This window comes from Neomonachus schauinslandi, chromosome 9, assembly GCF_002201575.2.
Source record: "Neomonachus schauinslandi chromosome 9, ASM220157v2, whole genome shotgun sequence".
Lineage (NCBI taxonomy): Eukaryota > Metazoa > Chordata > Mammalia > Carnivora > Phocidae > Neomonachus > Neomonachus schauinslandi.
Window position 1 is genome coordinate 87931370 of NC_058411.1, and position 24850 is coordinate 87956219.

The 24850-nt window shown below is 43.0% G+C and overlaps 1 protein-coding gene across 1 annotated transcript in view; it reads left to right on the forward strand.

The window, feature by feature from the left end:
• The first annotated feature begins 381 nt into the window (after window positions 1–381).
• The window catches only part of SEMA6D (semaphorin 6D), a 50418-nt gene continuing 25949 nt past the window's right edge, over window positions 382–24850 (forward strand). Inside the window, exon 1 of the mRNA XM_044917804.1 lies at window positions 382–595. The gene's annotated coding sequence lies outside the window, so the exon portion shown is untranslated. The remainder of the gene's footprint in view (window positions 596–24850) is intronic.

Genomic DNA, 24850 nt, shown 5'->3' on the forward strand with positions numbered 1-24850 from the left:
GCGCCGGGAAGGCGAGGAGCGGACCAGCGGGCATTCGCCCGCGCTCGAAGAAGGGGCGCAGAGCCGCCGCCGAGACCCCAGCAGCTGACCGCGGACGCCCGCTACCTGTCAGTGCGCCCCTGGCTCGGACAGCCCCCGGCAGCGCCTGGGGGCGGGGGCTCAGGGTACTCGGCCACCTCCACCTCCCGCCCCGGCTCCAGCCCGGAGGCAGCCGCTTCCCACCCTCCTTCTCCCCCTGCTGGCCAAGCGCGCCGCGGGCGGGCTCTGGGGCCCGGAGCTGCCCACCGCCCACCCCCACCGCCCACCCGGCGCCCCGGTTTCTCCCGCTGGCCACTCTCCCCCGCAACTTTCCGTGCTTTGTTCTACGGCTGGAAATGATTTACGGAAGCGTTTTGGACAGGGTCTCCGCCAGGAGGCAAGAGCCCAGCGCTGAGATGTGTTACGTTCTCATCTACCCATCAATTATGGATGGAAACAAATAAGGAAGAGTCAATTTTGCATGAGCCCCTTCTCCGGCGGCGAGAGGCGTCCTGCAGCCGGGAGGGAGCCGCCGCTCGCGTCGGCAGCCGCTGGCTGGGGGATGGTGAGGAGGAAGGTAGGGAAACTTTTATTTCCCGTCTTGACAGCGATGATGTTTGTTCCTGGTCTGCAGAAACTGATAGAGCAGCCGCCTTGGGTAACTTGGAAGGGCTTAAAGCTTCCTCTATCATGCATAAGTCTTGGATTGAAATAAAAGGTTATAAAAGACTTGGTGTGGATGAGAACTGGGTTTTAAAAATTTCTGCTAAATCGACTCTCGGGACCACCGCTGTCGGGAGAGTGTTTAAATCCTGAACTTATAGAGAGCTAAATGTCGTGGAAGCTAGAGGGGAATGAAGTAGCAGTATTAATTACAGCATTAGAAGAACTCAGGGTAGTACTCCGTGTTCTGAGGTGACCAGTCAGCAACCCACGTTCCAGCAGCCCAATCCCTCGCCAGTCTCAGCTGGGTGACTTTCACACAGAAGGGACAGTAGATCGTTATTATAGATATATAGACTTTGTAAACAGTAATTGGACCTTGTGTCCACCACTGTGGGAGGCTGCTTTCTCTCAAAAATAACGGTAGTGTTTCCAGTGACATTGGGAAAAGAAATGTCTAGGGTCATTTTCCCAAGAACTTCTGGCTACTGAGAATTTTAAGTCTGCAGTAAAAAGTCTAGTTGCTTTTTCAGGATTGTCCGTTCCTCTGCTTGATGTTTGGAGCAATAAAGTGGATTCTTTTGTTTATTTCAAGGCTAAAGTCCTAGGGAAAGGTTTAACATTTTTCTAAACTGGTTTGGTCTCTGTCCCTCAGCATAGGAAGAATTCTTGTTTGGAGAAATTTTTCCAGGTTTCGTCCTTGTAGAATTGAGAAAAATCCCCGACAGCTCAAGATGAGGATTTTACTATCCTTTTGGTTTAATAAACAATAGGTTTTGATGCTTGTTTATTCAAGTTGTTAAAAAATCCTAGTGCTCTCTTAGCTAACTCAGGAGATTAAGTTGTGTGTAGTCCTGTTTAATGTAGTGGGTGACGGGCATATTCTGTCAGGCTGGCAAATATTACACAAACATTTACCTGGCTTAGATAAATAGAAATTGTCAAGTAAGCCCTGAGATTTGGGCCTATATTATCATGAACTTAGAACATCTTAAGGTAAATAAACTATAGCCCAGCCATAGCTGGGTTGTGTTTTTTATAGTTACTGTCTATGCTCTGATTTAGGTCCCTAGAATGTGCTCTCAGAAAGACAGTTAAATAAATAACCCTAAGATTTCCAAAATGTGTTGTTTAGCAAACCATTTTCTTCCACTGGCACATTTAGTTAGATTAACAAACAGTTACTATGTCTTATTGGATCCTACAGAATATTGCTACCTATCTTCGCTTCTACTAGAGATGCTACATAGATGACCTTTTTTGAGGAACATTTCTGTGATGCAGGACAGTGTGCCAAGAATATTGTGACTTCTCCATCACCAAACAGCTGATTAACTTGAGTTTGATTTAGATTTGTGGGCATTCTGCCCTTTTCTTTCTTTCTTTCCTTCTTTCTTTTCCTTTCTTTCTTTCTTTCTTTTCTTTCTTTCTTTCTTTTCCTTCCTTTCTTTCTTTCTTTTTCTTCTTTCTTTCTTTCTTTCCTTCCTTCCTTCCTTCCTTCCTTCCTTCTTTCTTTCTTCTCTCTCTCTCTTTCATTTTTTTTGGTGCCCACTAATAGCACCATCTGGTCATGTCTTCCCTGGTTTGATGGATTTGAAAGATGGCTCTGACGTAAACCTATTAGCCCTTAGAGTGAGGGCAACTTAGAAATCCAGTGGATTTCAGTTCACTGGCTGTTTACTGCACAGGAAGGATCTGTCCAGTAACTGTGCTCTGGGTAAGTGAGCCCCTACAGCCTCCTGTGATGGTTTCTCTTGCTTGAAAGGCACACAGGCAAGTAAGCAGGAATCAGAGCTTTGATTCACAAAGATGCCCATAATTGCTAAGGACTTAACTGAAACTGGAGAAGTTCACTTCTTGCTGCTCCATCATAATAAACGCTGGTAATTAGCTTAGTCATTGTTCTTGCATGTGAGTTTCACTAAGATACAAAGAGTGAAAAATGCATCTGAAATGGGGTCATTTTTCACCCTTCTGATGCATTTTATGCAGAGTTAAGAGCCTGGCTGAATGCCTAACCATTATTGGTGTAACCATAGGAGGTGAACCCCTTCCCTCACACATCGCAGGATAAAATATTACCTTTTATTTCAATTAATAGACTTTAAGCCTGCACATTCTGGATTCATTTCTAGAGGAAGCAAGAGGCCCTTGGGGTATGCCAACCAGTCAGTATTTATTGAGTACCTGTCGTTTGCAAGAAGCTATGCTAGCCAGTGTTCCAACGCCAGGTGAGGCACACATGTTTCTGTATGTTCAACTTAAGTAAGAATGCAAAGAACTAGAGCGTGGCAAAATGGATCACTTGGCAAGAAATGTAAATATGCCCGTTTTCTTGAAGCATGCCATTGAATCCTAAATTGTGAACACCAATCGTTCAATATACTATTAGTGTAATTCACGAATTGAAACTGTCATTAGAACAGGGGAACTCATGCGAATCGAGACTTCACTTTGAAATCCACCAAAGCCCATGTCTTAGGTTGCTGCTTATTTCATGAACAGCGGCCAACTTGTAGTTGGGGAGAAAAAAAAGTGTGTTTTGATTTATTCCCAGGACACAGAGAGAGAATAAAATTCATATAACTATATTAAGCATATCATAACCTTCTTCAGTTGAGGTGGCTATTGTTGGGCTGACTTTTCTACTCGGACCATGACAACGGTGGCAGTGTGGCTAGATACTTTGGAGCCGCTTCCATTCATCCGACAGGAAAACTAGGAAGGGTTTTTACTGTGAAAAGCCACTATTTAGGTAACCAAGGGCGATCAAATCAGTGGTCCACATAGATACCACATGAGGTGTACTTATTTCTCAAACTTTTTGTTTCTATTAAGCCTTTGTTAACTCCCCCAGATTAGCATTTTAACAACCCTGAAGTGAACTTCTGCCATTCTCTCTACTTGGACACAGTATGTAGATCATCCATCATCCTGTCCTTGGCTACAACAGGCTGCTGGCTCCATCACCATTTGGAGCTACACAGAATCCATCCGACTGTGAACAGCACAGCTGGCTACAGCAATTTTTTCTTCCACACCACTGGCAGCATTGTCTGGCTGTGGTAACTAAAGTTAACACCCAGAACGGGAAGTTTCCATTGTTTGGCGACCTGGGCTGGGCCCCTCATCCAGTTCTGGGGGCACACCTGCGGAAAGGCCCTGCCGACTCGCAATGGCGAGCTCCACTTGTGAGAGGACTTGCCATAGCCTTAGGCAACCCACGGGAAAGCCTCTGTGGGCTTGATACAATTAAACCACCAGAATTCCAGAATTAGAAGAAGCCACTCAGACACCACTCATCCTAGACCTTTGGAAGGCAGTCTTTTTTAAAAAGGGAAAGAAAAGAATGAAGTAGGCTTTAGCCTGTGATTCCAAATGACTGAAAACAGAAAAAGACCTTGTCTAAGTTCCTCCTGGGCATGTCATTGCTTCCTCCCTTTTCACAAAGAACATGTGATGTCCCTAAATCTGGGCCTTGTGTCTGATCGTACCCAATACTTTCTATCAGTTTTTTGTTTGTTTGTTTGTGGGGGGGGGTTCTTCTTTTTACTAAGAAGGTATCTGTTACAATAGTCATTGCTTGATAAAACAAGAATGACATGAGTTAGGTGGATACATTTGTTATGTTGTGAAGCTTTAAAAAGAAAACTTTTATGATTAGAAGTACTGCTTTTGGAGTTTGATGTGGGCTGGGGAGACTGCCTCGTACCAGCTGGGATGATAGGACGAAGATGACGGTGATGGAGAAAGAGGAAGAGGGGGGAAACAACAGCCACTACACAATACCTAGCACTTACTCTTAGTCTTCATCATAATTATATCACGTAACCTTCAATCAACTGCACAGGGTGGGCTCTGTTGTTATCACTGCTCTATCTAAAAAGAAAACTCAGGGACCTGAGAAGTCAGGTCATTTTCCTGAGGTCATACCAGCAGGGGGGTGGTAGAGTCGGGATTTGAACTCACTTCTGCCTAACATGTCAACCCGCACCCTTTCATCACTGCACTGAATTATTTCTGGGAACATGAACAACCCTACAATTTTGTGCCTCCCTGTTATTTCTCACATGTGGTCTTCAATAAAAGAGTCCTGTTTTGAGGGAAAATTTTATACCGAATGAAAGGATATGTACAGTGTGGGGATCCTCTTAAATTTTAACCTTTTCTAAACCAAATCATATTGTTATGTGACTTCTTTCACTTTTATTCCTGGTGGCCAAATAATTATGACACACTCTTCTTTTCAAGTGTCCTAGAACAGCTTCTTCTCCCACTATTTTTCTCCATGGTAGGCTTTCCTGTCCAAGATTACAGTGGCATAGGACAAATGGCAATATTCATCACTCTCCACCAAGAAGTGCGTCTGCATCAGGGGGCGATTGACATTCACTTCCCTGATCTTGGCAGGTGAAGATCCATTGTGTATCCTTGTCCCATTTCCCAGGAGTATTTATGGGCCGCATCAGCAAAGACAGTGAGAGCTGCAGCTGTTCAAGCTTTAGTGGCACCAGGATGGAAATTGTATTATTGACGTTTGACTATGTATTACATTGTAATACGCATTTTCCTTACTTACCGTTGCAGGAGAATCCTTTTACCTAGACGAGTAATCAGACACGCATTGTTGAGAAATTGTCACTCGTGCATCAGCATTTCTTTTGTTGTCCTTTTTTTGTTCAGGATTCCTACGGGAGGGGGAAAAAAAAACAAATACATACTACCACTACATAGAATGCTGAAATTTAAGGTGTTCAACATATATTTACGGGAAAGAAATATGGGTTCGAAGAAGGCCAGTATGTTGGGACATGTGCAATGAGGTCTCGGGAAGATCTGCGATTACTTAGCCTATTACTGGAGTCTGTGTTTAAAAATAAAGTCAGGAGTTTCTAGTCAGACGAGGAGCTGGCACATATGAACCAGAGCAGATGAAGCTCTTTGGGAAAATAACACTTCCATTCCCAGGAGCCGGCTGTCAGCAGACCAGAGACTCAGACTCCCCCAGCGTCTACGTTGGCCTAGGCATCACTTGTCATTATAGGGGTCTCTGGAAGCTTTTGTGGTCTGTGGAGTTGTCTACATCTATCAGTAAGTCCCTGAACCTCCTCCCCTGGGTAATTGGTGGATCAAGTAAACATTTTTTGAAAAGCTACAGAAGAAGGAGGAGGAGGAGAGGCAGAAGAAAGAATAAAGAATGTTGCAGTTGTTTCTGTTTTTGTCATTGCTGGGGTGACCATTTGTTCATTCAGCCAACTTTTACCAAAGGTCTGCTCTGCACAAGTAGGTGCCAGGGTGGGGAGATGGTTCAAAGAGGAACTGACACATAGTTCCAGAGCTCAAGGGTCTTGCTGAGTGGTATAGAAAAGACCAGGTAAACACACAGCCAAAATAAAATGGCGAGCGTTTTAAGGGCCCGAAAACAAACACACAGACCTATGGAAATTGAGAGGAGTGAGAAGTTATTTCTGGCTAGAGTAGTCAGGGAAGGCTTTGTGGAGCCGCTGATATTTGAGCTGGTCCTTGAACTAGGTAGGATTTGGACAGGTGGACTGTGAGGGGCAGTGGGGGAGGTGGTGAGAGGGAGGGCATTCCAAGCATAGAGAACAGCTTAGGCAAAGGCCCTGGGGTGGGGTTGGGGGTGGGGTCTCGATCAGTTGTCCACATTTGAGTCCTAGCCTAGGACAGACTTGCATTTCAGGTGTGAAGAGGCAGTTTGCCATGTAATCCACAAATATTTATTGAGTATCTCTGGTCTACTTTCTCTACTTAGCCATTCAGCAGATGGCCCCATGGCTTAAGCCATCAGAATGAATGGGATCAATCTTGCCGCGATTCAGTAGATTGCTCCGTGATCAGAGCTAAAAACCCCGTATCAACTGCCAACTGGTTCAGTGTTGCACAGGAACATTGCAAGGGATAACATGATTTGCCTCAAATTACCCAGCGAGACAGTTCCCCCCACAGGCATGTTTAGCAGAACCAAACTAGAAGGGTCCTGCTTCACTGGTTTCATCTTTTTTAAACTTGAAAAAACTCTATGTTAGACATAGACTCTATGGTAAGGAATAAATTGCATACATATATGGGGGGTTTTGGAGAGGGGGAAAGGGGATGTGGGGAGAGGAAGCAGAAGAGAGTAGAAACTTGTCAAAACTGTGAGAATGATAAGAGCTGGACTGTAGGTGCTCAGACCACACTGCAGGTCCAGTGAGGCTGGATTGCCTGTTCGTCTCTGAAAGGTAGCAGAGTGATGCGCAGCAAACATCTTAGTAAACGTGTCAGTTGAGTTTAACATTTTATTACATTGCAGATAGAGCCTATCATGCCTGGTAAACTCTGCAAAAAATGGGGTTGGAGCTGACAGTTTTTTTCCTGATAAAGTGAGAAAGTAGCAGTAAACAACCTGGAAAGTTCCTGATGCTTCCTTTTGGAAAATCCCATCCTGGAGAGACCCTAGGGATTCAGCTGCACTTTCTGGATCTGAGCTTTCAGGATAAACTCACCTCCCAGCAGTTGCAACCCACAAGCCCACTTTCTCAACTCCCTCCCCACGTCCCTCCTCCCTCCTGTGCCCAACCCTACTCCAAGCTAGGCTGTTGGGTATGAGGGTTGCCAAGCCTTCATTCACCCCTTAACACAAATTGTAATCAAACCACTTAACTACGGTTACGTTTACTAGTGGAGGTGATAATCTTCATGGAAGGAAAGACGGGACGTTCAGTGTAGTAGAAGCGTGCTTATTAGAACACGTAATACAGGAAAAATAAAATGAAAACAATTACATTAGGGAATGATTAAGCCAATTACTTTGGCAAGAGGTGCCCCAGTGGTTCAATTTTCCTTGGTACATTTAAGTCTTTTACAAGTTAATAGTTACATGACAGTCTGAGGGAAGACTTAAGTCTGAAGGATCACCGCCAATGAAAGAGCAATCAGAAATTATAAAATAGGTCAGTGGGGAAAAAGGATTAAGCATATACAAATTCACTATCAGGAACTTTTCAGGAATAGTCCAGTGACATAAAGCAGAGAACCTGTTCAGTCTAATAATTAGTCTGGCTCCCACCCAGTTATTTTTTTTGGAGGACTGGCTGCCTTCTCCCGCATAAAGCACAGTTGCCTTCCAGACAGGACCTAAAATAAACTGGCCTGGCTCAACTCAGCTAATAATAACAGCTAGCACTTTCTGTGTGCCGTGGCACTGTGCCTGACCCTTTGAATATGTTATCTAATTTAATCCTCAGGCTGCCCCTGAGAGTGTAGGACCGACTGGGAACTAAGAGCTAGCATTTACTGAGTGCTTATTGTGTGCCTGATACTCTTTTCAGTGCAGCTATTAAATGATTTGATCAGCATTCTTGGAGGTAGGTTCTATTATCAATAATGTCCTCATTTTATGCACGGGGACACTGAGGGATGGGGGCTGATGCAGTTTTCCAAGGGTCAAACCAGGGGAGTTGGATCCATGAGAAATAGCGTGGCAGGGTATCGAACAGCATGAACCCTGGAGCCGGCCCGTCGGGGTGTGAGTCCGGGCTGTGTGACTGATCAGCTGTGGTCTTGAGCACATTACTTCACCTCTCTGAGGCTCAGTTTCACCACAGAAAACATGGACCATGATGGTAGTACAGACCTAGAGGGTTGTAGTGAGACATAAACGAATTAATATTTGAGCAGCACTTAGAATAGTGCTTGGCAGGTGGTGAGTGCTGTCTATGCCTTGGTGTCTATTAAACAAAAGTAAATGCAGTCTGGCTCCAGAGCCCATGCTTTTAGCCCTCATTCTGTGCTGTCTCTTCCCGGGGGCTTTTATCATGTCTCTTTAACTGATCTGTAGCCCTTGAAGTCAGTTTCCCCACCAGCCACCCTCTACCCTCATGCACGATACTTGCTGCACATTCAGCCAGATTGGAGAGGGGAGTTTGGCAGGAGAGGTCCAGTGGCCTGCAGATTGACCCCGACCCTGATGCCCAGTTGCATAACCCTGACCCTGATGCCCAGTTGCATATCCCTGACCCTGATGTTAGCCATTTTGGATTCATGAGCGCAGAAATCTGGCTTCTACTGTTGGTTGTACTGAAGGCCGATAGAGATGACTGGCATATGTTCTGTGCTGGTTGACCCCTGGGCTGATGAAAAGCTGAATAGCACCCGGGAAATCCAGGCACATTCCCAGACCATTCCTGTCATTACCCACAGCTTTGATCTCTACCAGTGGTCCTCCAACGATAAAATTCATCAGTATCATGTAGGGTTAAAAGGTAGATTCCCAGGGCCCCAGCACTAATAGCTCTGTTCTGCTGGGTCCAGAGTCTGCATTTTCAGGTGACCCACACCCTGCAGTCCCTTGACCACGCTTTGATAAATGATGCTCTGGTATGGCCAGAGTGCAGATCCCTACCCAAACAAGGTGTAGACTTCAAGGCTAGCATTGGCAGGCCACCAGGTATCGGATCTGAAACCTCTTGCCTACAGCACAGGGAGAATGGTGATGAGCCAGAGGCATCCCGGCTAGCTCATGAAAGAGTGAAGAAAGTAATAAAATCCGTTCAAAGCTAAAGAGGCTTTTTTTTTCCCCTCGTTCAAAAAAAAAAAAAAATATCTTCACAGTGAGCAGAAATTAAGAAAGAAAAAGAGCACTCACTTATTTCTGCTGACTGGCCTATATCATTTCATAAATGGAGTCCTAGGCCAGTATTCATAGCAACAGTTTTTGATTTAATGATAAACTGAGATAAGGGTAATCAAACTTCATGCTTCAGGGCATAAGGTGATTGCCTGCTGCAGTCAGGATGGAATTTTTTCCCTTGTGCTTTGCACAATTGACTAGATGCATTAGGGAGAGTACTCAGGCTGCGCTTGGAGGAGCGGGGGCTGGAGGCCCTGGCAGAAGACGTCGCTGGGTGAGGTCGTATGGGAAATGGTCTGGTGTGCGATGAATAACCCCATCATCATTTGGCTTTATCATTTTTGTTTCATATTAAGATTCTGCATATCATGCCCGTATATTTCTGTAAGCCACATGATGAGATTGGGAGTGTATGGTATTTGGAATCAGATGACCTGGACTCCAACTTTGGCCAACAAAGTGCTCTCTGAGTGACTGAGGAAAGCACTGTCCCCTCGGGCCCTCAGTCTCTTCATCTGTGGAGTCACAATTCTAATAGGCATCACCTGAGACAGCAGAAGTGAATGTTCTTCATAAAAGCCAGATGAGTGCTGCTCAGATGTAAGGTATTATTATGATAGAATGAATTACATTTTATGGAATCACCGTTTATTATAATCAGCACTATATAAATCCCTAGTCTATGTAATGATATCACATGTATAATGACAGTGAACATTCACTGAGTTTTTAATCTCTGCCAAGCACTAATGTGTTTTCTTTATATTCTCTTAATAAAATCTTTGCATCAGCCCTGTGGGGCACATGCTTTTTTATTCCCATTTTATAGATGAGGACACATGCTCAGGAGCATCAGTTAGTTTCCCGTTGCTGTCATAACAAATTCTCACAGCTTCCGAGGTCTAAAACAACGTGACTGTGTGACCTCGCAGTTCTGGACAGAAGAAGACCCAAATGGGTGTCACTGGGCTAAAGGCAAGGTGTCCTCCGCAGGGCTGTATTTCTTCCGGAGGCCTCAGGGGTGAAGCCATTTAACCGTCTTTTCCAGCTTCCGGAGGCTGCCTTCCTTTCTTCACTTGCTTCTATAGTCCCAGCTCCTTCCTGGCTATGTGCCTCCTCCTTCCATCTTTTCAGGACCCTGATGATTACATTGGGCCCACCCAGGTAATCCAGGAAAATCTCCCTGTTTTCAGATCCTTTCCTTAATCACATATACAGAGTCCCTCTTGCCAGGTAAAGTAGCCTCTTCACAGGTTCAGGGATTAGGGTGTGGACATCTTTGGGGAGGGGTGGGGACATCATTCTGTCTACCGCAGCTCAGTACCTCACCAGGAGCAGGCCGTGGCAGAGTCGGGATTCATGCCCACGCCTGTCTGACTTCAAAGCCCACAACTCAGCCACTCACTCGAAAACCTCCTTGGTTCCATCAGTGGAAGAAACAATAAAGTCATAGAACATAAGTGCTCAGGAGGGCCCTGTTACTTTTAGAATAATCAATTGGGGGGCTTTTAAAAATAATCATTATAGTAGTAACAAAACATTCACCATACTGATCTTCATGTCCTACTTTGTACTCAGCATACTGTTCGTAGTCTTTCGTTTATTTCTTGTGAGGATGAGTATTATTTACCTGATTAACTGCATTTACAGAATCCCTGAATCCTGTTGTCTTTCATGGGGTGACTGAGTAAAGGAGGAGAATTTGAGGGACCAGAAGGTCATTTTGGAGGGCTATGAGGAAGGTGTTTTAATGGAGTTAGCAGATATCTGTGGACAAGGCACTGGCCTTCCTGCCCTTAGTTTTCTCATTTGAACAAAGTGAGGTGGGGATGGGCAGCAGAGATTCTAGAGAATCTCCAAGATTCTTTCTAGTGGTAGGATTGCTTAATGTTGTATTTATTTTCATATTTTAATTAGCTAGGTGATAGGATCGAATCCAATGGTGATTTTTCAAAATATGAATTCACTTCACGAATGTGCATATAGTTCTCGGTAAAAAAGAGACGAACACACAAATAGTCCAACTTTCAAATTTATTATTGCCATTTATATTTTACAACACTTTGCCCTTTTCTTTCGGGGTCACTTAAACTTCATTGCTGCTAATATAGTTTTTAGACTCAATTTTCAGAAATACATAAATAATATTTTCAGTTAGCAGTAATTTCGCTTCATTCAGCTCTCAGGGGTAGATAAGCTAGCATGGCACAATTTCCCTGTAATTTCAGTTCTGTCCCTGAAGAGCCATCCCCCGTGGAACATGTAGGACAGGGCAAATGAATTTCCAAGTAGAGGGCCACACCTGACTGATTGGCAGTGGCTGCCGCAGCTAGTGTTGAAGAAATCTGTGGGTCTATACCCAAGGTCAGGGAGAAAAAGAAATGCCTTGATTGATTAGGAAAGTCTTCTTTGAAAATGGAAGGTGCATGGTAGCCCCCATCCAGGAAATGTGCCATCTTTGATTCGGTATTTTCTGTAGAGACACAGATCTCCCTTGCGACATTCCTACTCATTAATGGTATCCATACAGATTGATAAGTATTTAATGCAGATGTCATCTGGCACGATGTTGATGTCTCAGCTAGCCGCAAGAACAGAGCTGGACTTATCTGACCCGTGAGAAGGAAAATAAGTAATCCCCATGGAAAAGGAAACCTGGTAATGATTACTTTTCCCAGCTCTTGCCATTTGCTTTATTTTATCGAATATTCCCTCAATTCTGCCTCAGTCTTTTTAACATTATTATGTTCAACACGTTTATGTTGAACATCTTAGCTTTTCAAAGACCGAAAAATGTGATAAATGATGGGCTACCACAGATAACACCTTCACCACAGGTGTATGAGTGTGGACATATATAAAAATGCAGTACCACCACAGTTGTACACAAAGGCATACAGAGATTTTAGGAGGCTTTTTTTTTTTTTTTTTTTTTTTTTTAAGAGACAGAGGAGGGAAGGGCAGAGCGAAAGGGAGAGAGAGAAGCTTAAGCAGGCTCAATCTGAGATCATAATCTGAGCTGAAATCAAGAGTCAGACCCTTAACTGACTGAGCCACCCAGGTGCCCCACGTACAGAGATTTTAAATGATAACTTTCAAAGTCAAGCAGACTAAGGTTGCAGTCCTGTCCTATCTGATAACTGGATGTGAGTATATGATCAGTTTCTCCAAGTCTTAGTTTCCTTTTCTCTTAAGTGGAGAAAATATCCCTTAGCTTAGAGATGTGAGATCAATTAGAGAAAATGCGTGGAAACTGGCCAGAATAGTTCTTTGAACATAATAGGTGTCAGTCATGTTGCGTTTGGCTACAAGTAGCAGAAAACCCAACTCAAAGTTGCTTCAGCAATGAGGACATGTGTATTAAGTCACATAAAAAGAAGTCCTGAGATGGGGTGGCTCCAGGGTTGGTAAATTCTTTGGTTCAACGATGTCATCAAAGACTCAGGTGCTTTCTGTATTCTCTGCCATTCCCAGCCTGTCGTCCTGTCCTTGGCTAGCTCTTTTCATATTTCCAGTAAACTGGCATGTTCCAAGTGAATAGCCAGCGGATCAAGAGACCAAGTCTAACTAAGAAGCCTTTCTTAGTAACACATTTCTCCTGGGTCTCTGTATATACTCATGACACCTGCTCATGGCTGAAGCCTAAAGCAGTCTTGGGCAGGGGACTGGGACCATCCCAATGGACTTAGATGCGGGAGACTCTCTTACCATTGGATGGATACATGAACCAAATAAGCATTTTGTTACAAATTGTTTGTATGTATCACACTGTTATATACGCATACTATGTACATACAGTGTATATTACATAGACATATTCATGAGTGTTCTCAAGCTATAAAACTTTGGTGTTTGGCCAGAAATATTTTTCTGCCATTATTTGAAAATTTTGCCTACCTAAAATAGACTTTTTATTTGATCAGGCAATTAAAAAAATATATAAGATATGACACTGGAGGACAATGCTACAAAATGTGGACAGAATATATATAAAATGAATTTGCTTTTGCTACGCTTCCACATTTTTTCCTTATTTTTTTCTGTAGCTTGTTTTAAATAAGAAATAAGATACTCCTGCCAGATTAACACTTTGAAACATCATAATAAATAGAAGCCATAACTCTGAAGGCACTTTTATCTCCTGAGAGGTAGAGACAGAAACACTAACTATATTTTCTTCAATTCTGAGACATTTCATGATTATAAACTCACATTTTCTTATGATTCCTACTTCCAAAAACCATTAACCCCTGAATCTCTAAAGATAACGATGCCCGTGTTTCTGTTACACATTGTAAATCTGTATCTACCGAGGAAAGTTATGCACATTTTTTTTTTTAAATCTTTGTCTTGTCTCTTAATGAAACATCCTACAAACTACCTGAGAGGAAATCTTAGCTTTGGCTCTGAGCCTTCTTTCACTCTGTACTGTTACACTGTTAACCTCTTTTCCTAATATAGTAATGCAATAAATCAGGCCGAAGGCCCCATAAAATGTGGGCAAGGAGGCTCCTCCTCCACATGTCTTTGTACGACTGATCGGCCTTTGTGGTAAGCTGAAAATTAACAACCTAGATTTTCACTTCTGTTCACCAAAGTGAAACTTCACTCAGGCCTTATCAAATAAAAGTTTCATTCTTTCAAGTCAAGCAATATCTCCTGCTCTGCTCTTCTTGGTGTGTCCAACTTGCACTATTTTCTTTTCAAAGAGCAGTGAGTCTTCAGGAATCCAAATAGTCCTAAGGTCAAATTCTGATTCTGCCACTCAACCTCTCAGAGCCTGGTTTTCCTCGCTGGAAAATCAGCGTAATATATCTACCTCATAGAGATGTTATGAGGCCCTCGTCAGGAGGAAATATATTCAAAGCACTTGGCATGGTATTTGACATAATAAAACCTCAATAAATTGTAGTAGTTTTATTATTGTTACTATTGTTTTTAAATCAAGGATGCCTGGCAATGTATGAAATATTCATATCTGAAGGAAAGGGCTTGTAGATTTTGCACATGGATGGGTTCCATAAAATGTATCTGGATGGATACTTCTAAATGCAAAAAGAGAGAAAAAATACAAAACAGTTCTGGTAAGCAGTTGGCGTTTCTTGAGCACATAATAGCACAGTAAGGCCTGCCACATGCGCACGTGGCCACTCGCATGTTGGACGTAGTCCTCACAACTTATTTGTGTCGGGGCTGGGAAGGTTGATCATGTTATGTGGTATTTTCAGATTATGAACTGTGACTGTTAAGGAATGGACCAAGTTCTCATGTTGACTTACTGCATTAACTCAACCTGCCCCCGAGTCTTAGTAGTAATTTCCTAGGTGCATTCTTTCACTCATGTGCATAGTCATTCATTCACTTATCCATGTGACAGATAATTTTTGAGCATTTTCAGTGTTCAAAGAGCCTTTCTTTCCCTTTACCTTCCAAGAGTCAGCATCCAGTAAATAATGAAATCGCGACACCCAGGGTCTGTTTTCCTGGGTGTGTTACCTGTGCAGTCACACTTGGCCCCATGCCTAGAATGCTCTTCTGTAGCTATCTTAAAATTACTAATAATTTTTTAATTAGGACCTCCACATTTTCATTTTACACTGGCCCCTGCAAATCATGTGGCCCATCCTGATAGCTTCTTTTCACCAATGACATTTGTTTTGTATTGATCTGAGTAGACAGACGTGAGTTGTAAAGAGTCCCAAGCTCTGGGCCTGAGTTCCCACTGCATCATATACTGAGACAAGGCACCTAATTTCCCTGGGCATTGGTTCTCTCGGTTGTAAACTAGGGCAGAATAGACATGGAGTCCAGGGTCACTGCGGGCAATCCTCACAGTTCAGTAGACTAAGATACTAGTATAAAATTATGTCGGGCCTGCATTTGAATTATAACTGTGATGATCACACTCTCAAGACTTGGTATTAAGACATGGGGATTATGGGACCAAAAGGAAAAAAAAAAAAAAGTTGAAATCAGTGCTCTTGTTGAAACCTTTGACCCTAGACTAAGCCTACATGCTGTTTGATAGTTTTACAACATAAAATCAAATTCATTGAGCGCTGGCATTATTCTGCTCATTTCATTTGGATCTGTCCTTTCCTCTCTATAGGTTTTTAGGCTAATATCCCAGAGGAGACTTAACTCACTCCAGTACTTTTGCCACACTTAAAAAGAAATCCATGTCTAAGACCTTAAAATTCTAATATACAAATATTGACATCTTTGAGAATTTTCTAATTTACGATCCAAGAAGTTTGGTATATTGCAAGGTGATGATCAAAATATTTAGCCAGCCCTTTGGCATGGGCACTGACCAATTGAAACACACTCCACAGTGCGGGACCAAGTTAATGCCAGCTCAAGATGTGTTCCGGGTCGTCTTATACTCAGTATTAACTTTTAGAAAGGTGCCATCATCCTCATGGCGGCCCAGATATCTACAGAGATCCAGTGTCTCCAAGGTATAAAAAATAAGGCACCACCATTGAATCTGCATTTACTCAGTGTGAGAACCACGATCTTTTCTGGTTCAGTCATTCTGACACCTCTGAGAGCACAGGTACGAATTCTGTATTAAAACTAACAGCTATTTCATGGCAAGCACAGATTTCAGATACACTCATGTTTTTTTTTTATTAAGTTGAGGTCACCGGCAAATTGCATTGAATAAAGACATTTCAAAGTAAAAAAAAAAAAAAAAAAAAAAACAACCCTCTAAATTAACTGAGATTCTGCAGCCATCATTTTTAGATACATCATTAGTTCTGCCTGAAGCCACCTTCTACATGAGCAAATTTTAGATCACAAGAAAAGTCGATGCTCAAAGTGTCTCTAATCACCCACCTGCACATTTGCATCATCAAGTGGACTTCTCTACTTTATAGGCATGCTGTTGGCCTGTTAGAGCAAAGAGATGGGGAGCCTGTCTGTAGTGTTAAAAGCCTACGAACATCTCTGGTGTAAGTCACAGTAGCAGGAGCTAATTAAGATCAAAGCCTTGATGCTTAGTGCTATGGATTTCATCACTTAAATATTAAGCGATTTTTCCTTTGACCCTGACCAAGAGGTGTTAATGTAGGTTCTTTTAAACAATAAGCGATTTTTCCTTTGACCGTGACCAAGAGGTGTTAATGTAGATTCTTTTAAACAACTTAAATAGTTTAGGGTTTTGTATGTGTATGTGAGAGAAAGAAAGAGAGAGAGAATGGTAATTTTTCTACTTTCAAGAGCTACAGGTGTCCTGTCTTTGGGCCTCCTAAAAGTTACCCAGTTTAAGGGTTTGTTTATATTTACTTATTTTAGTTTAATTTACCTTATTTAACTTTCTTTTCTTTTTTTTTTTTAAAGATTTTATTTATTTATTTGAGACAGAGAGAATGAGAGACAGAGAGCATGAGAGGGAGGAGGGTCAGAGGGAGAAGCAGACTCCCCGCCGAGCAGGGAGCCCGATGCGGGACTCGATCCCGGGACTCGAGGATCATGACCCGAGCCGAAGGCAGTCGCTCAACCGACTGAGCCACCCAGGCGCCCCTAACTTTATTTTCTTCTGATGGAGAACATCTTGACTTCTGCCTGTTTGACTGTGGCAATAGAACGCTTAGCCTAGAAGCCTTGGAACCAAATGGGAGTTCACATTTTAGCTCCCAAGATACTCCTTCAGTCCCAGTGGTTGGCAGAATATGTTTACATTTGCATTAGTATTGAGTGGCTGATTTGTAAAGGGCTACAGAGAGAGCTGAAGTCTGGCTTCTTGTTGCTCTAACAACCAATGGTAGAAGCACAGAATTATCCTTATCTGCTGTGGTATTTATTTTATGCCTGAGAAAAATGGCTCAATGTGACCAAATTCTGAAATAGATTCAGTGTTCTAGCAGCCATTTACCTCTAAGGTAAAATACGAACAGTTCTGCTTGGAAATTAGTTTATAAGAACACGTACTTGGGCGCCTGGGTGGCTCAGTTGGTTAAGCGACTGCCTTCAGCTCGGGTCATGATCCTCGAGTCCCGGGATCGAGTCCCGCATCGGGCTCCCTGTTCGGCGGGGAGTCTGCTTCTCCCTCTGACCCTCCCCCCTCTCATGCTCTCCGTCTCTCATTCTCTCTGTCTCAAATAAATAAATAAAATCTTTAAAAAAAAAAAAAAAAGAACACGTACTTAATGTTTTGCTACACATTGAAATAAAAGTTAATCTAACGCTTAGATGGTCACTTATTTGGATCGTGGTGAAGGAGGGGGATGACTACAGCAGTGAGCAAGAAAGCCGGCAGAAGAAGTGTCCTTACTTCCTGCCCCTTCGCTTGCAGGGCTGTAAGTGGAAATTTGGAATTTGAATAGGCCAGGCCTTCCTTCTCCACTTTCCTGTGCATGTTTTTAGAGTCAAGAAACGGGACCTTAATGCCAGTATTTGAGCCATTGGGGTAAAAACGGTGTTGGCTTTAAATATCCAAGTACACAGTTGCAATCAGTTTTCCATTTGCTTTTGCCAGTGTACATTTGACCACTAAGAAGTCTAAGCCAAGTTTTTCTTTCTCCTATGTGACTGTAATTCTTAAATTTTAATGCAAAAGAAATCACTGTATTACTAGCCCCAAGAGAAGAGCAGTGATTTTGAATTGGCATGGATCTTGGTGAAAATTAGATTAAAGTTCACTCTAAAAATAGAAACTGTTGTTGCTGGTTTATTTTAGCACTTTATATTCTGAAAGTCTAGGAAAGGAAAAGTAGAAGGTTGGGAGGGGAGAGGAACAAAGCCGAAAATATAATGTGCTCATTTAACTGCAATTTCTGAATTACTTCCATTTTCTCTTACCCAAAGGATAAATATGATACAAAGTGATAGAGATACTTTTGTCTAAGAAGTTACCATCTAAAATAAGTTATTTACCACTGGATCCAAGTATTAGTTCTTGGTTTTATTCAACAGAAGGGCAATAACAACCATCTTGACCAAGAAAACTCTCTGCTTAATTGAGGTGGAGGGTAATTTTATTTTTTTTAACGGATCATCTCTCCATCTTACCTTTTTATTTTTATTTTTATTTTTATTTTTTTTTTTTTAAAGATTTTATTTATTTATTTGAGACAGAGAGAATGAGAGAGAGAGAGCACATGAGAGGGGGGAGGGTCAGAGGGAGAAGCAGGCTCCCTGCAGAGCAGGGAGCCCGATGCGGGACTCGATCCCGGGACTCCAGGATCATGACCTGAGCCGAAGGCAGTCGCTTAACCAACTGAGCCACCCAGGCGCCCTCCATCTTACCTTTTTAAATATTAAAGAAATACAAAGTTTTCTTTCTAAAGGGGAAAAAACCTAATGTAAGTTATTATATAAAATAACTTAATTTTTTATCTTTTCCATTTTAATGTGTATTTGTATGTATCTCTGTCTATATAAAGTTGTAGTCAGTATAGATACAGTTTTATATTCTGATCCTTTTCCCACTTAGTATTACATCATAAGCTGAGGATGTCTGGTCTTCCTTGTTATCATCTTAAGGTTGCATAATATTCCACGAAGCTGATGCAGTATACTTTTATTTTAATTTCTTCTCCATGTTTAGAAATTTAGCCTGCTTCCAATTTTTTCACCATGATAAATAAGGCTACAATGAGCATCTTCCTCTAATAAGGTTCCTTTTTTTTCTTCTTATTTCAGATTATTTGCTTAAGATAAATCATTAGAGGTAAAGTTACTGAGTCAAAGGTTAGTATTGCTAATGTACATGGATGGGAGTGTGTGTAGTGCACATTGTCAAATTGTTTTCTAAATGGTTGTCCTAAGTTATCCTGCCATGTGTGATATATTGATCTCGTCCCAAGTTCACCAGCATTAAATAGTAGCCCTTAAAAAAAAAAAAAAAGCTAATTTGAGATTGTACCTCATTGATATAATTTGCTTCTCTATGATTAATAATAAGAAGGGGCACCTGGTGGCTCAGTTGGTAAAGCGTCTCACTCTTGATTTCGGCTCAGGTCATGATCGCAGGGTCATGAGATCAAGCCCCGTGTCAGGCTAGGCACTCAGCACGGAGTCTGCTTGAGATTCTCTCCCTCTACCCCTCCCCCTGCTCGAGCTCTCTCTCTCTCTCTCTATCTCAAATAAATAAATAAATAAATAAATAAAATCTTATAAAAAATAAGAAGAATTATCTTAAGAGACTGGGACAAAACATCTTAGGGATGAGTTTTGTACTGTTTGACACATAGACAGTCTGAAAACTACTGTCATCTGCAATATATCCGACAGCTAATTTCCGTCTTTTGCTGGTCTAAGAGGAGAAAGCAAAGAAAGCAATATTTCAAGATAGAGAATATACCTAGAAAGGATCCAGGAAGGGATTCTCCCCTAAACATGGAATACATTAAGTTATCTAACTGCATTAGAAACCATGCCATAACCAGATGTTTAAAACAAAAACAATCAGGAGTGCTGGGTGGAAGGGTGGCTGGCTCAGTCAGTGGAGCATGCTCCTCTTGATCTTGGCATCATGAGTTCCAGCCCCACACTGGACACAGCATTTACTTAAAAAAAAAAATCATTGATTTGACTCATGAATCTACATTTTGGCAGATACTACTCTGCTCCACGTAGTATCACCTGTGATAGCTCAGCCAGGGGCTGTAGCATCCAGTTCTGAGACGGATCACTCACATGGGGGCCAGTGTGGCTCATCAGCAGAGAGTTGAGCTAGGACTGGCCTGAGCTCCTCTCTACAGAGTCCTCTTCACAAAGTCTTCTCCATGAGCAACTTGAGCTTCCTCATACAATGGTGGCTGGTTCAACATCAAGTGTCTGAAGAAATAGGAAGTGGAAGCTGCCCATTTATTAAGTTCTGGGCTCAGAAACTGATACATCACTTCCACCATATTCCATTATTCAAACACTCACATCCCAGATGCAAGGGGAGGACATATATATATCCACTTCTAAATGGGAACAGTATAAAAATATTGGGGTGCCATGTTTTTAAATTGCTATATGGAGTTTCTAGCCCTTTGAGAGTTTGAACATCTAGATACTTGGAACATCATGGACTGGGATGTATTGTAGCACTGACCTCCAGCCCTGCTTTCCAGAATGCATCAGGAGTGAGTTCTCCATTCACCCCATTTCCTTTCCCACAAAGAATTCAGTCCAGCATCTCTTGGACAGACTTCTCTTCTACTGGAAATGTAGTGGTATTCCTTCCATTATCCAGCCTTCTTCAGGAAGCCAAGTCTCAGTGCTATTAATCATCTGTCGTCATGGCTCTCTTCTGTTAAGATAGATATTAAAGATGAGCTTGAGTGTGTGATGAGTCTCAAGAATAATGACATTAGGTATATTTGGTGCATTTCTATTGGCAAAATGCTTAAATTCTAATGTGCTGGCTGCCATCTTTATGAGAATCTTGCCTGAATGCTGAGTGGTTGACTTAGGTGTTTCTATTACCAGTGCCACGAAAAGGGAAATTATTTGAAGTCGGTTTCTTTGTCCAGTCTTCCAAAGAATATTACAAGAGAGAATTTGGAACTGTAATCTCTAGAGCTTATCTTCAGAATAGGTGAGATTATCGCAGGGCAGGGGACAGAGCAGAGAGAAAACAGAATGATGCTAATAATAATACTAACAGCAATAACTATGCTAACAGCTAATACTTACTGCACTTATTTACCAGGCACAGTTTTAAAGGTTTGCTGTATCTTGAGCCTATAACCCTCAGAACAATTCTTTAAGACGAGTGGAATCATTTTCTATTTTTTACAGATATAAGGTGAAGTAGTTTTTCCAAGGTCACAAAGCTAGTGGGTGGTGGAGCCAGGATATTCTGAAAGCTTGCTCCCTCATTGAATTGTATGAGGGTGTTTATTCTCAGGAGTGGTACGAGAATGGACCATCATCCCATTGCTCTTTCCTTGAGTTCCACACAATGACAGCCCTTTTCCAGTCATTTTATGGGGTTGAGAGGGGGTGTAGGTGAGAACTTCCCCTTTGCTGCTCTCTTACTGGTCCTTGAAGACAGAAAGTAAAAAAAAAAAAAAAAAAAAAAAAAGACAAGCTCTCTCTAGAGGTAGAGACTTACCCTGTAATGTGCTTTCCCCTCACATCTACTCTGACTGGCCCGCCAGACATTTAATGGAAGGGGTTCCCAAGTGCAACTTTCTTTAGCTTTGAAGGACCTGGCAGCAAAGGGGCCTCTCAGGCCTTCCATCCTAATTTGTGTCTACGCAGGAGCCTCTGAACAAGGCGATTCCCTGGCCCTGCTGCACCCCTGCCCTGTCATCCCTGGAAACACTTGGAAGTCTTTGCTGCTAAGTCAAGGATGGGAGGGAAGAGTTCTCTGACCATTTCAAAGGTGCAGATGGGAGGAAGAGGTGGATGCCAACTCCCGAGACTTAGGGAGGCAGGATCTTGGCTCTCTTCTGCATGAAAGTCCTCTGGTATTATTTTATTGTTTCATGGACATTTTATTTGTCTGCTGCCATTACCTGCCAGGTCATTAGACTAGAAGGGATGTAGGGGAAATAGTGCTGTTCATATCTTAAAACAGCAATAGTGAAGTCAAGCTAAAAATAGGATATTCTTTTCTTAGTAAATGACAAATGCCTCTTTTCTCCTCTCTTTTCCATTTCTTCTGCATTATCTTCTCCTGGTGTAGTGATTAAGACCATAGATGTTGGAGTCAAACTGACTTAAGCCCCGCTATTTAGTTTGGGGACCTAAGGCAGATTGCCTCTTTTAGTTGCTCATCTGCAAATTCAGGAAAATAGCATGAGCAGCCTAGGGGGGCTGCTTAGCACAATGCCTCATGCCTCCTTAGCATTCCTCCATGGCTTGTCGTGATCATTATCACCGGTACTTCTCCAGCCTCCAGCATGCGCAGATTACACACAACTCCAGGTGTGGGGCGTGTAAGCCAAAAGAGTCTGTTACCGACGGCAAACTTTGCTCTCTTAGAGGAACATCTCACGTACTGGCCTGTGAGCGTATTTCCACTGACAAGTCCTAGCTCCTGCCTTCCAGGAACTCACAGTCTAATCAGAAAGGCGAGCAAGGAGGTGGCCAGTGCTCCCCACCGTGGCAAGTCCCTAGCTGAAATGGATGGGGTGTTGTGAAAGGAGACCAGAGAGAGATGGAAAAGGGTGGTGGCCCCTCAGGGACAATTAAGAACTTGCCAGTCAGAGCAGCCTCATTCAGAAGGCCTTCCAGGTCCAGAGAACAGCAGGAACAAAGGGCAGGAGGCCCAGTGGGGCTGGTAACTCATGGAGCAGGTGTGTCTGTGGAATGAGGAATGTTCATATGTATTGGAGCCAAAGCGTCGTGACGTCAGTATACAGTGCTGATGCAAACTGCAGCCAAATAAAGCACTGATAATAATACTGCTTCTTCACGCTTATATAGCACCTTTACAATTGTCAAAGTATTTTTACTTCCATTTTCTCACTCAGCGGCAGTGCTCCCGGATCTCACCTCAGGAGAGGCAACAGGGCTGGCCTGAGAGTGTGGGAGGCCACGCTAGTCCACACGTGCCCATGGGGCCCTGGCCGCCCAGCCCTCGGATGCTCCGCAGCACCTTCTCTTTCCTCCTCCGCCTTGGAAGGTCGGGTACTGCAGAGACACAGGAAGCAGAGAAGGTGTTAGGGACTCACCTGAGATAGAGCTCAGGGCCTGGCAACTTTTGATTAGAATGCTTCTGAAAGTGGTGCCCCCACCCCCACTCCGGTGAGCCTTGTGCCTGTGTTAATGGCCGCCTCTACTTGAGTTCCCACTACCCTGAAGACTCTCTGGAACCTTCAGTATGTGCAACATGAAAGAGACAGCTCTCCCTCCCACCCCAGCTTGGAATAGACACAGCTTGGGAAGAAACCTAGGGGTCCCTCCTGTTTTCTTTCCCCAGTCCTGGTAGAGTTCTTTACTTATTCTTGTTATAATCCCACTTTGTCCCTGTATCCTTTATACAAAAGACCCCAAACCCCCACCTTCCCTACTTTTATAATGCTTTTTACCAAGGAGCTGCAAGCCTATAATAAGGGTAAGTGGTGAAAAGGAAAACCAGCCACACTTTTCCTTCCAAAGGTAATTAGGCTAATTTCCCTCAGTCTTTTTCCCCACAATCTTTTCAGCCTGTCTGCATGTGTAAAGCAACACTCTTTTTTTCTGTAGCTTCCCCAGGTGCTTCCACTTCCTGTGGCTGGGATGGAATCTGGGGCCCCAGGCCCAAGGCTCTGGTCCTTGTAGGAAATGGGCCAGACAATATCCCTGGAGCAGTGTGACTCCTGTGGGTCCATCCCTGCAATTGCAACATCCCCAGCAGCCCATGTCTTCCTGTGGTCACATCAGCAGCCACGAGAGAGAATGCCTTCCACACATTCCGCAGCATAATCTCACATTGGCCTGTGTTCATTACTGGTGCATATGGGTGACCTATTGCTACCAGTTCATCGTAAGGGGGAAAAGTGCTCTTTGGAGATTTTTCAACTTTTTTTTTTTCTCTTGATAAGGTACAGAGTTGCACACAACAATTCATTCAACCAACAACTATTAAAACCCTGTGTACCAACCACGTTTTAGGAATTTATTTATGGCTGTAAAAGATACAGTCCCTGTACTCAAGAACTTATAGTGTGGGGCTGGGGAAGAGAAAGGAAGTTGAGAAAATGAGGAAATAGAACATTGTGTGGTATGTGCTCTGACAAAGGTGAGCTCAGATTTCGGTGGCAGAAGATCTTGGTGGAACGTGATTTCTGATTAAGGGTTGGCCATATCAAGGAAGAGGAAAGGATAAGAAGAACATTCCAGGAGGTAGGCAAAGCACATACAAAGGCAGAGAGGTAGGAGAGGGAGGTTTGTTTTGGGAATTAGGTGAATCCATACACCCATAACGTGGGGTGCTAAGAGAAGCATCATCCAAACGCTGCCTCCTGGTCCCTCTTCGGCCTTGTATTTGTAAGGTCACTGCCGAGTGTTGCCGTGAAACATAGGTTTTATTTTTGTCTATGCAAATCCATTTTGAGCTTCTCTGAGATTAGTCATTGAGGTGATAGAAAGAGCAACAGACCTGGAGACAGATGATGCAGAGCCTTTTTTTAACAGCCTAACCTCAAGCAGTTCTTTAACTTCTCATCTGCATAGTGGAGATCCATTCACTAACTCAGCAAAAATTCTCTAAGTAGGTATCTGGTACTAGGTAAAGCCGAGAGGGGTGCCTGGGTGGCTCAGTTGGTTAGATGTCTGACTCTTGGTTTTGGCTCAGGTCATGATCTCAGGGTCCTGAGATTGAGCCCCATATCAGGTTCTGTGCTCAGTGGGGAGTCTTAAGATTCTCTCCCTCTGCCCCGTACCGACCCCCTCCCTCTCTCTAAAAAAAATTAAAAAAAAAGATAAAGCCCAGAACAGAAGTAACTTCTGTCCTCATGAAGCTGACGTGAAATTCAGTAGCGATAATAATTTCTGTCCTAACATTTAAGGACCAAAATAGATAAGGCATATTTGCTTTAAAAGCATAAAACACTCTAAAAGGTAAAACCTCATTGCCCAGCCCCTGGTGTAGGATGAATATCC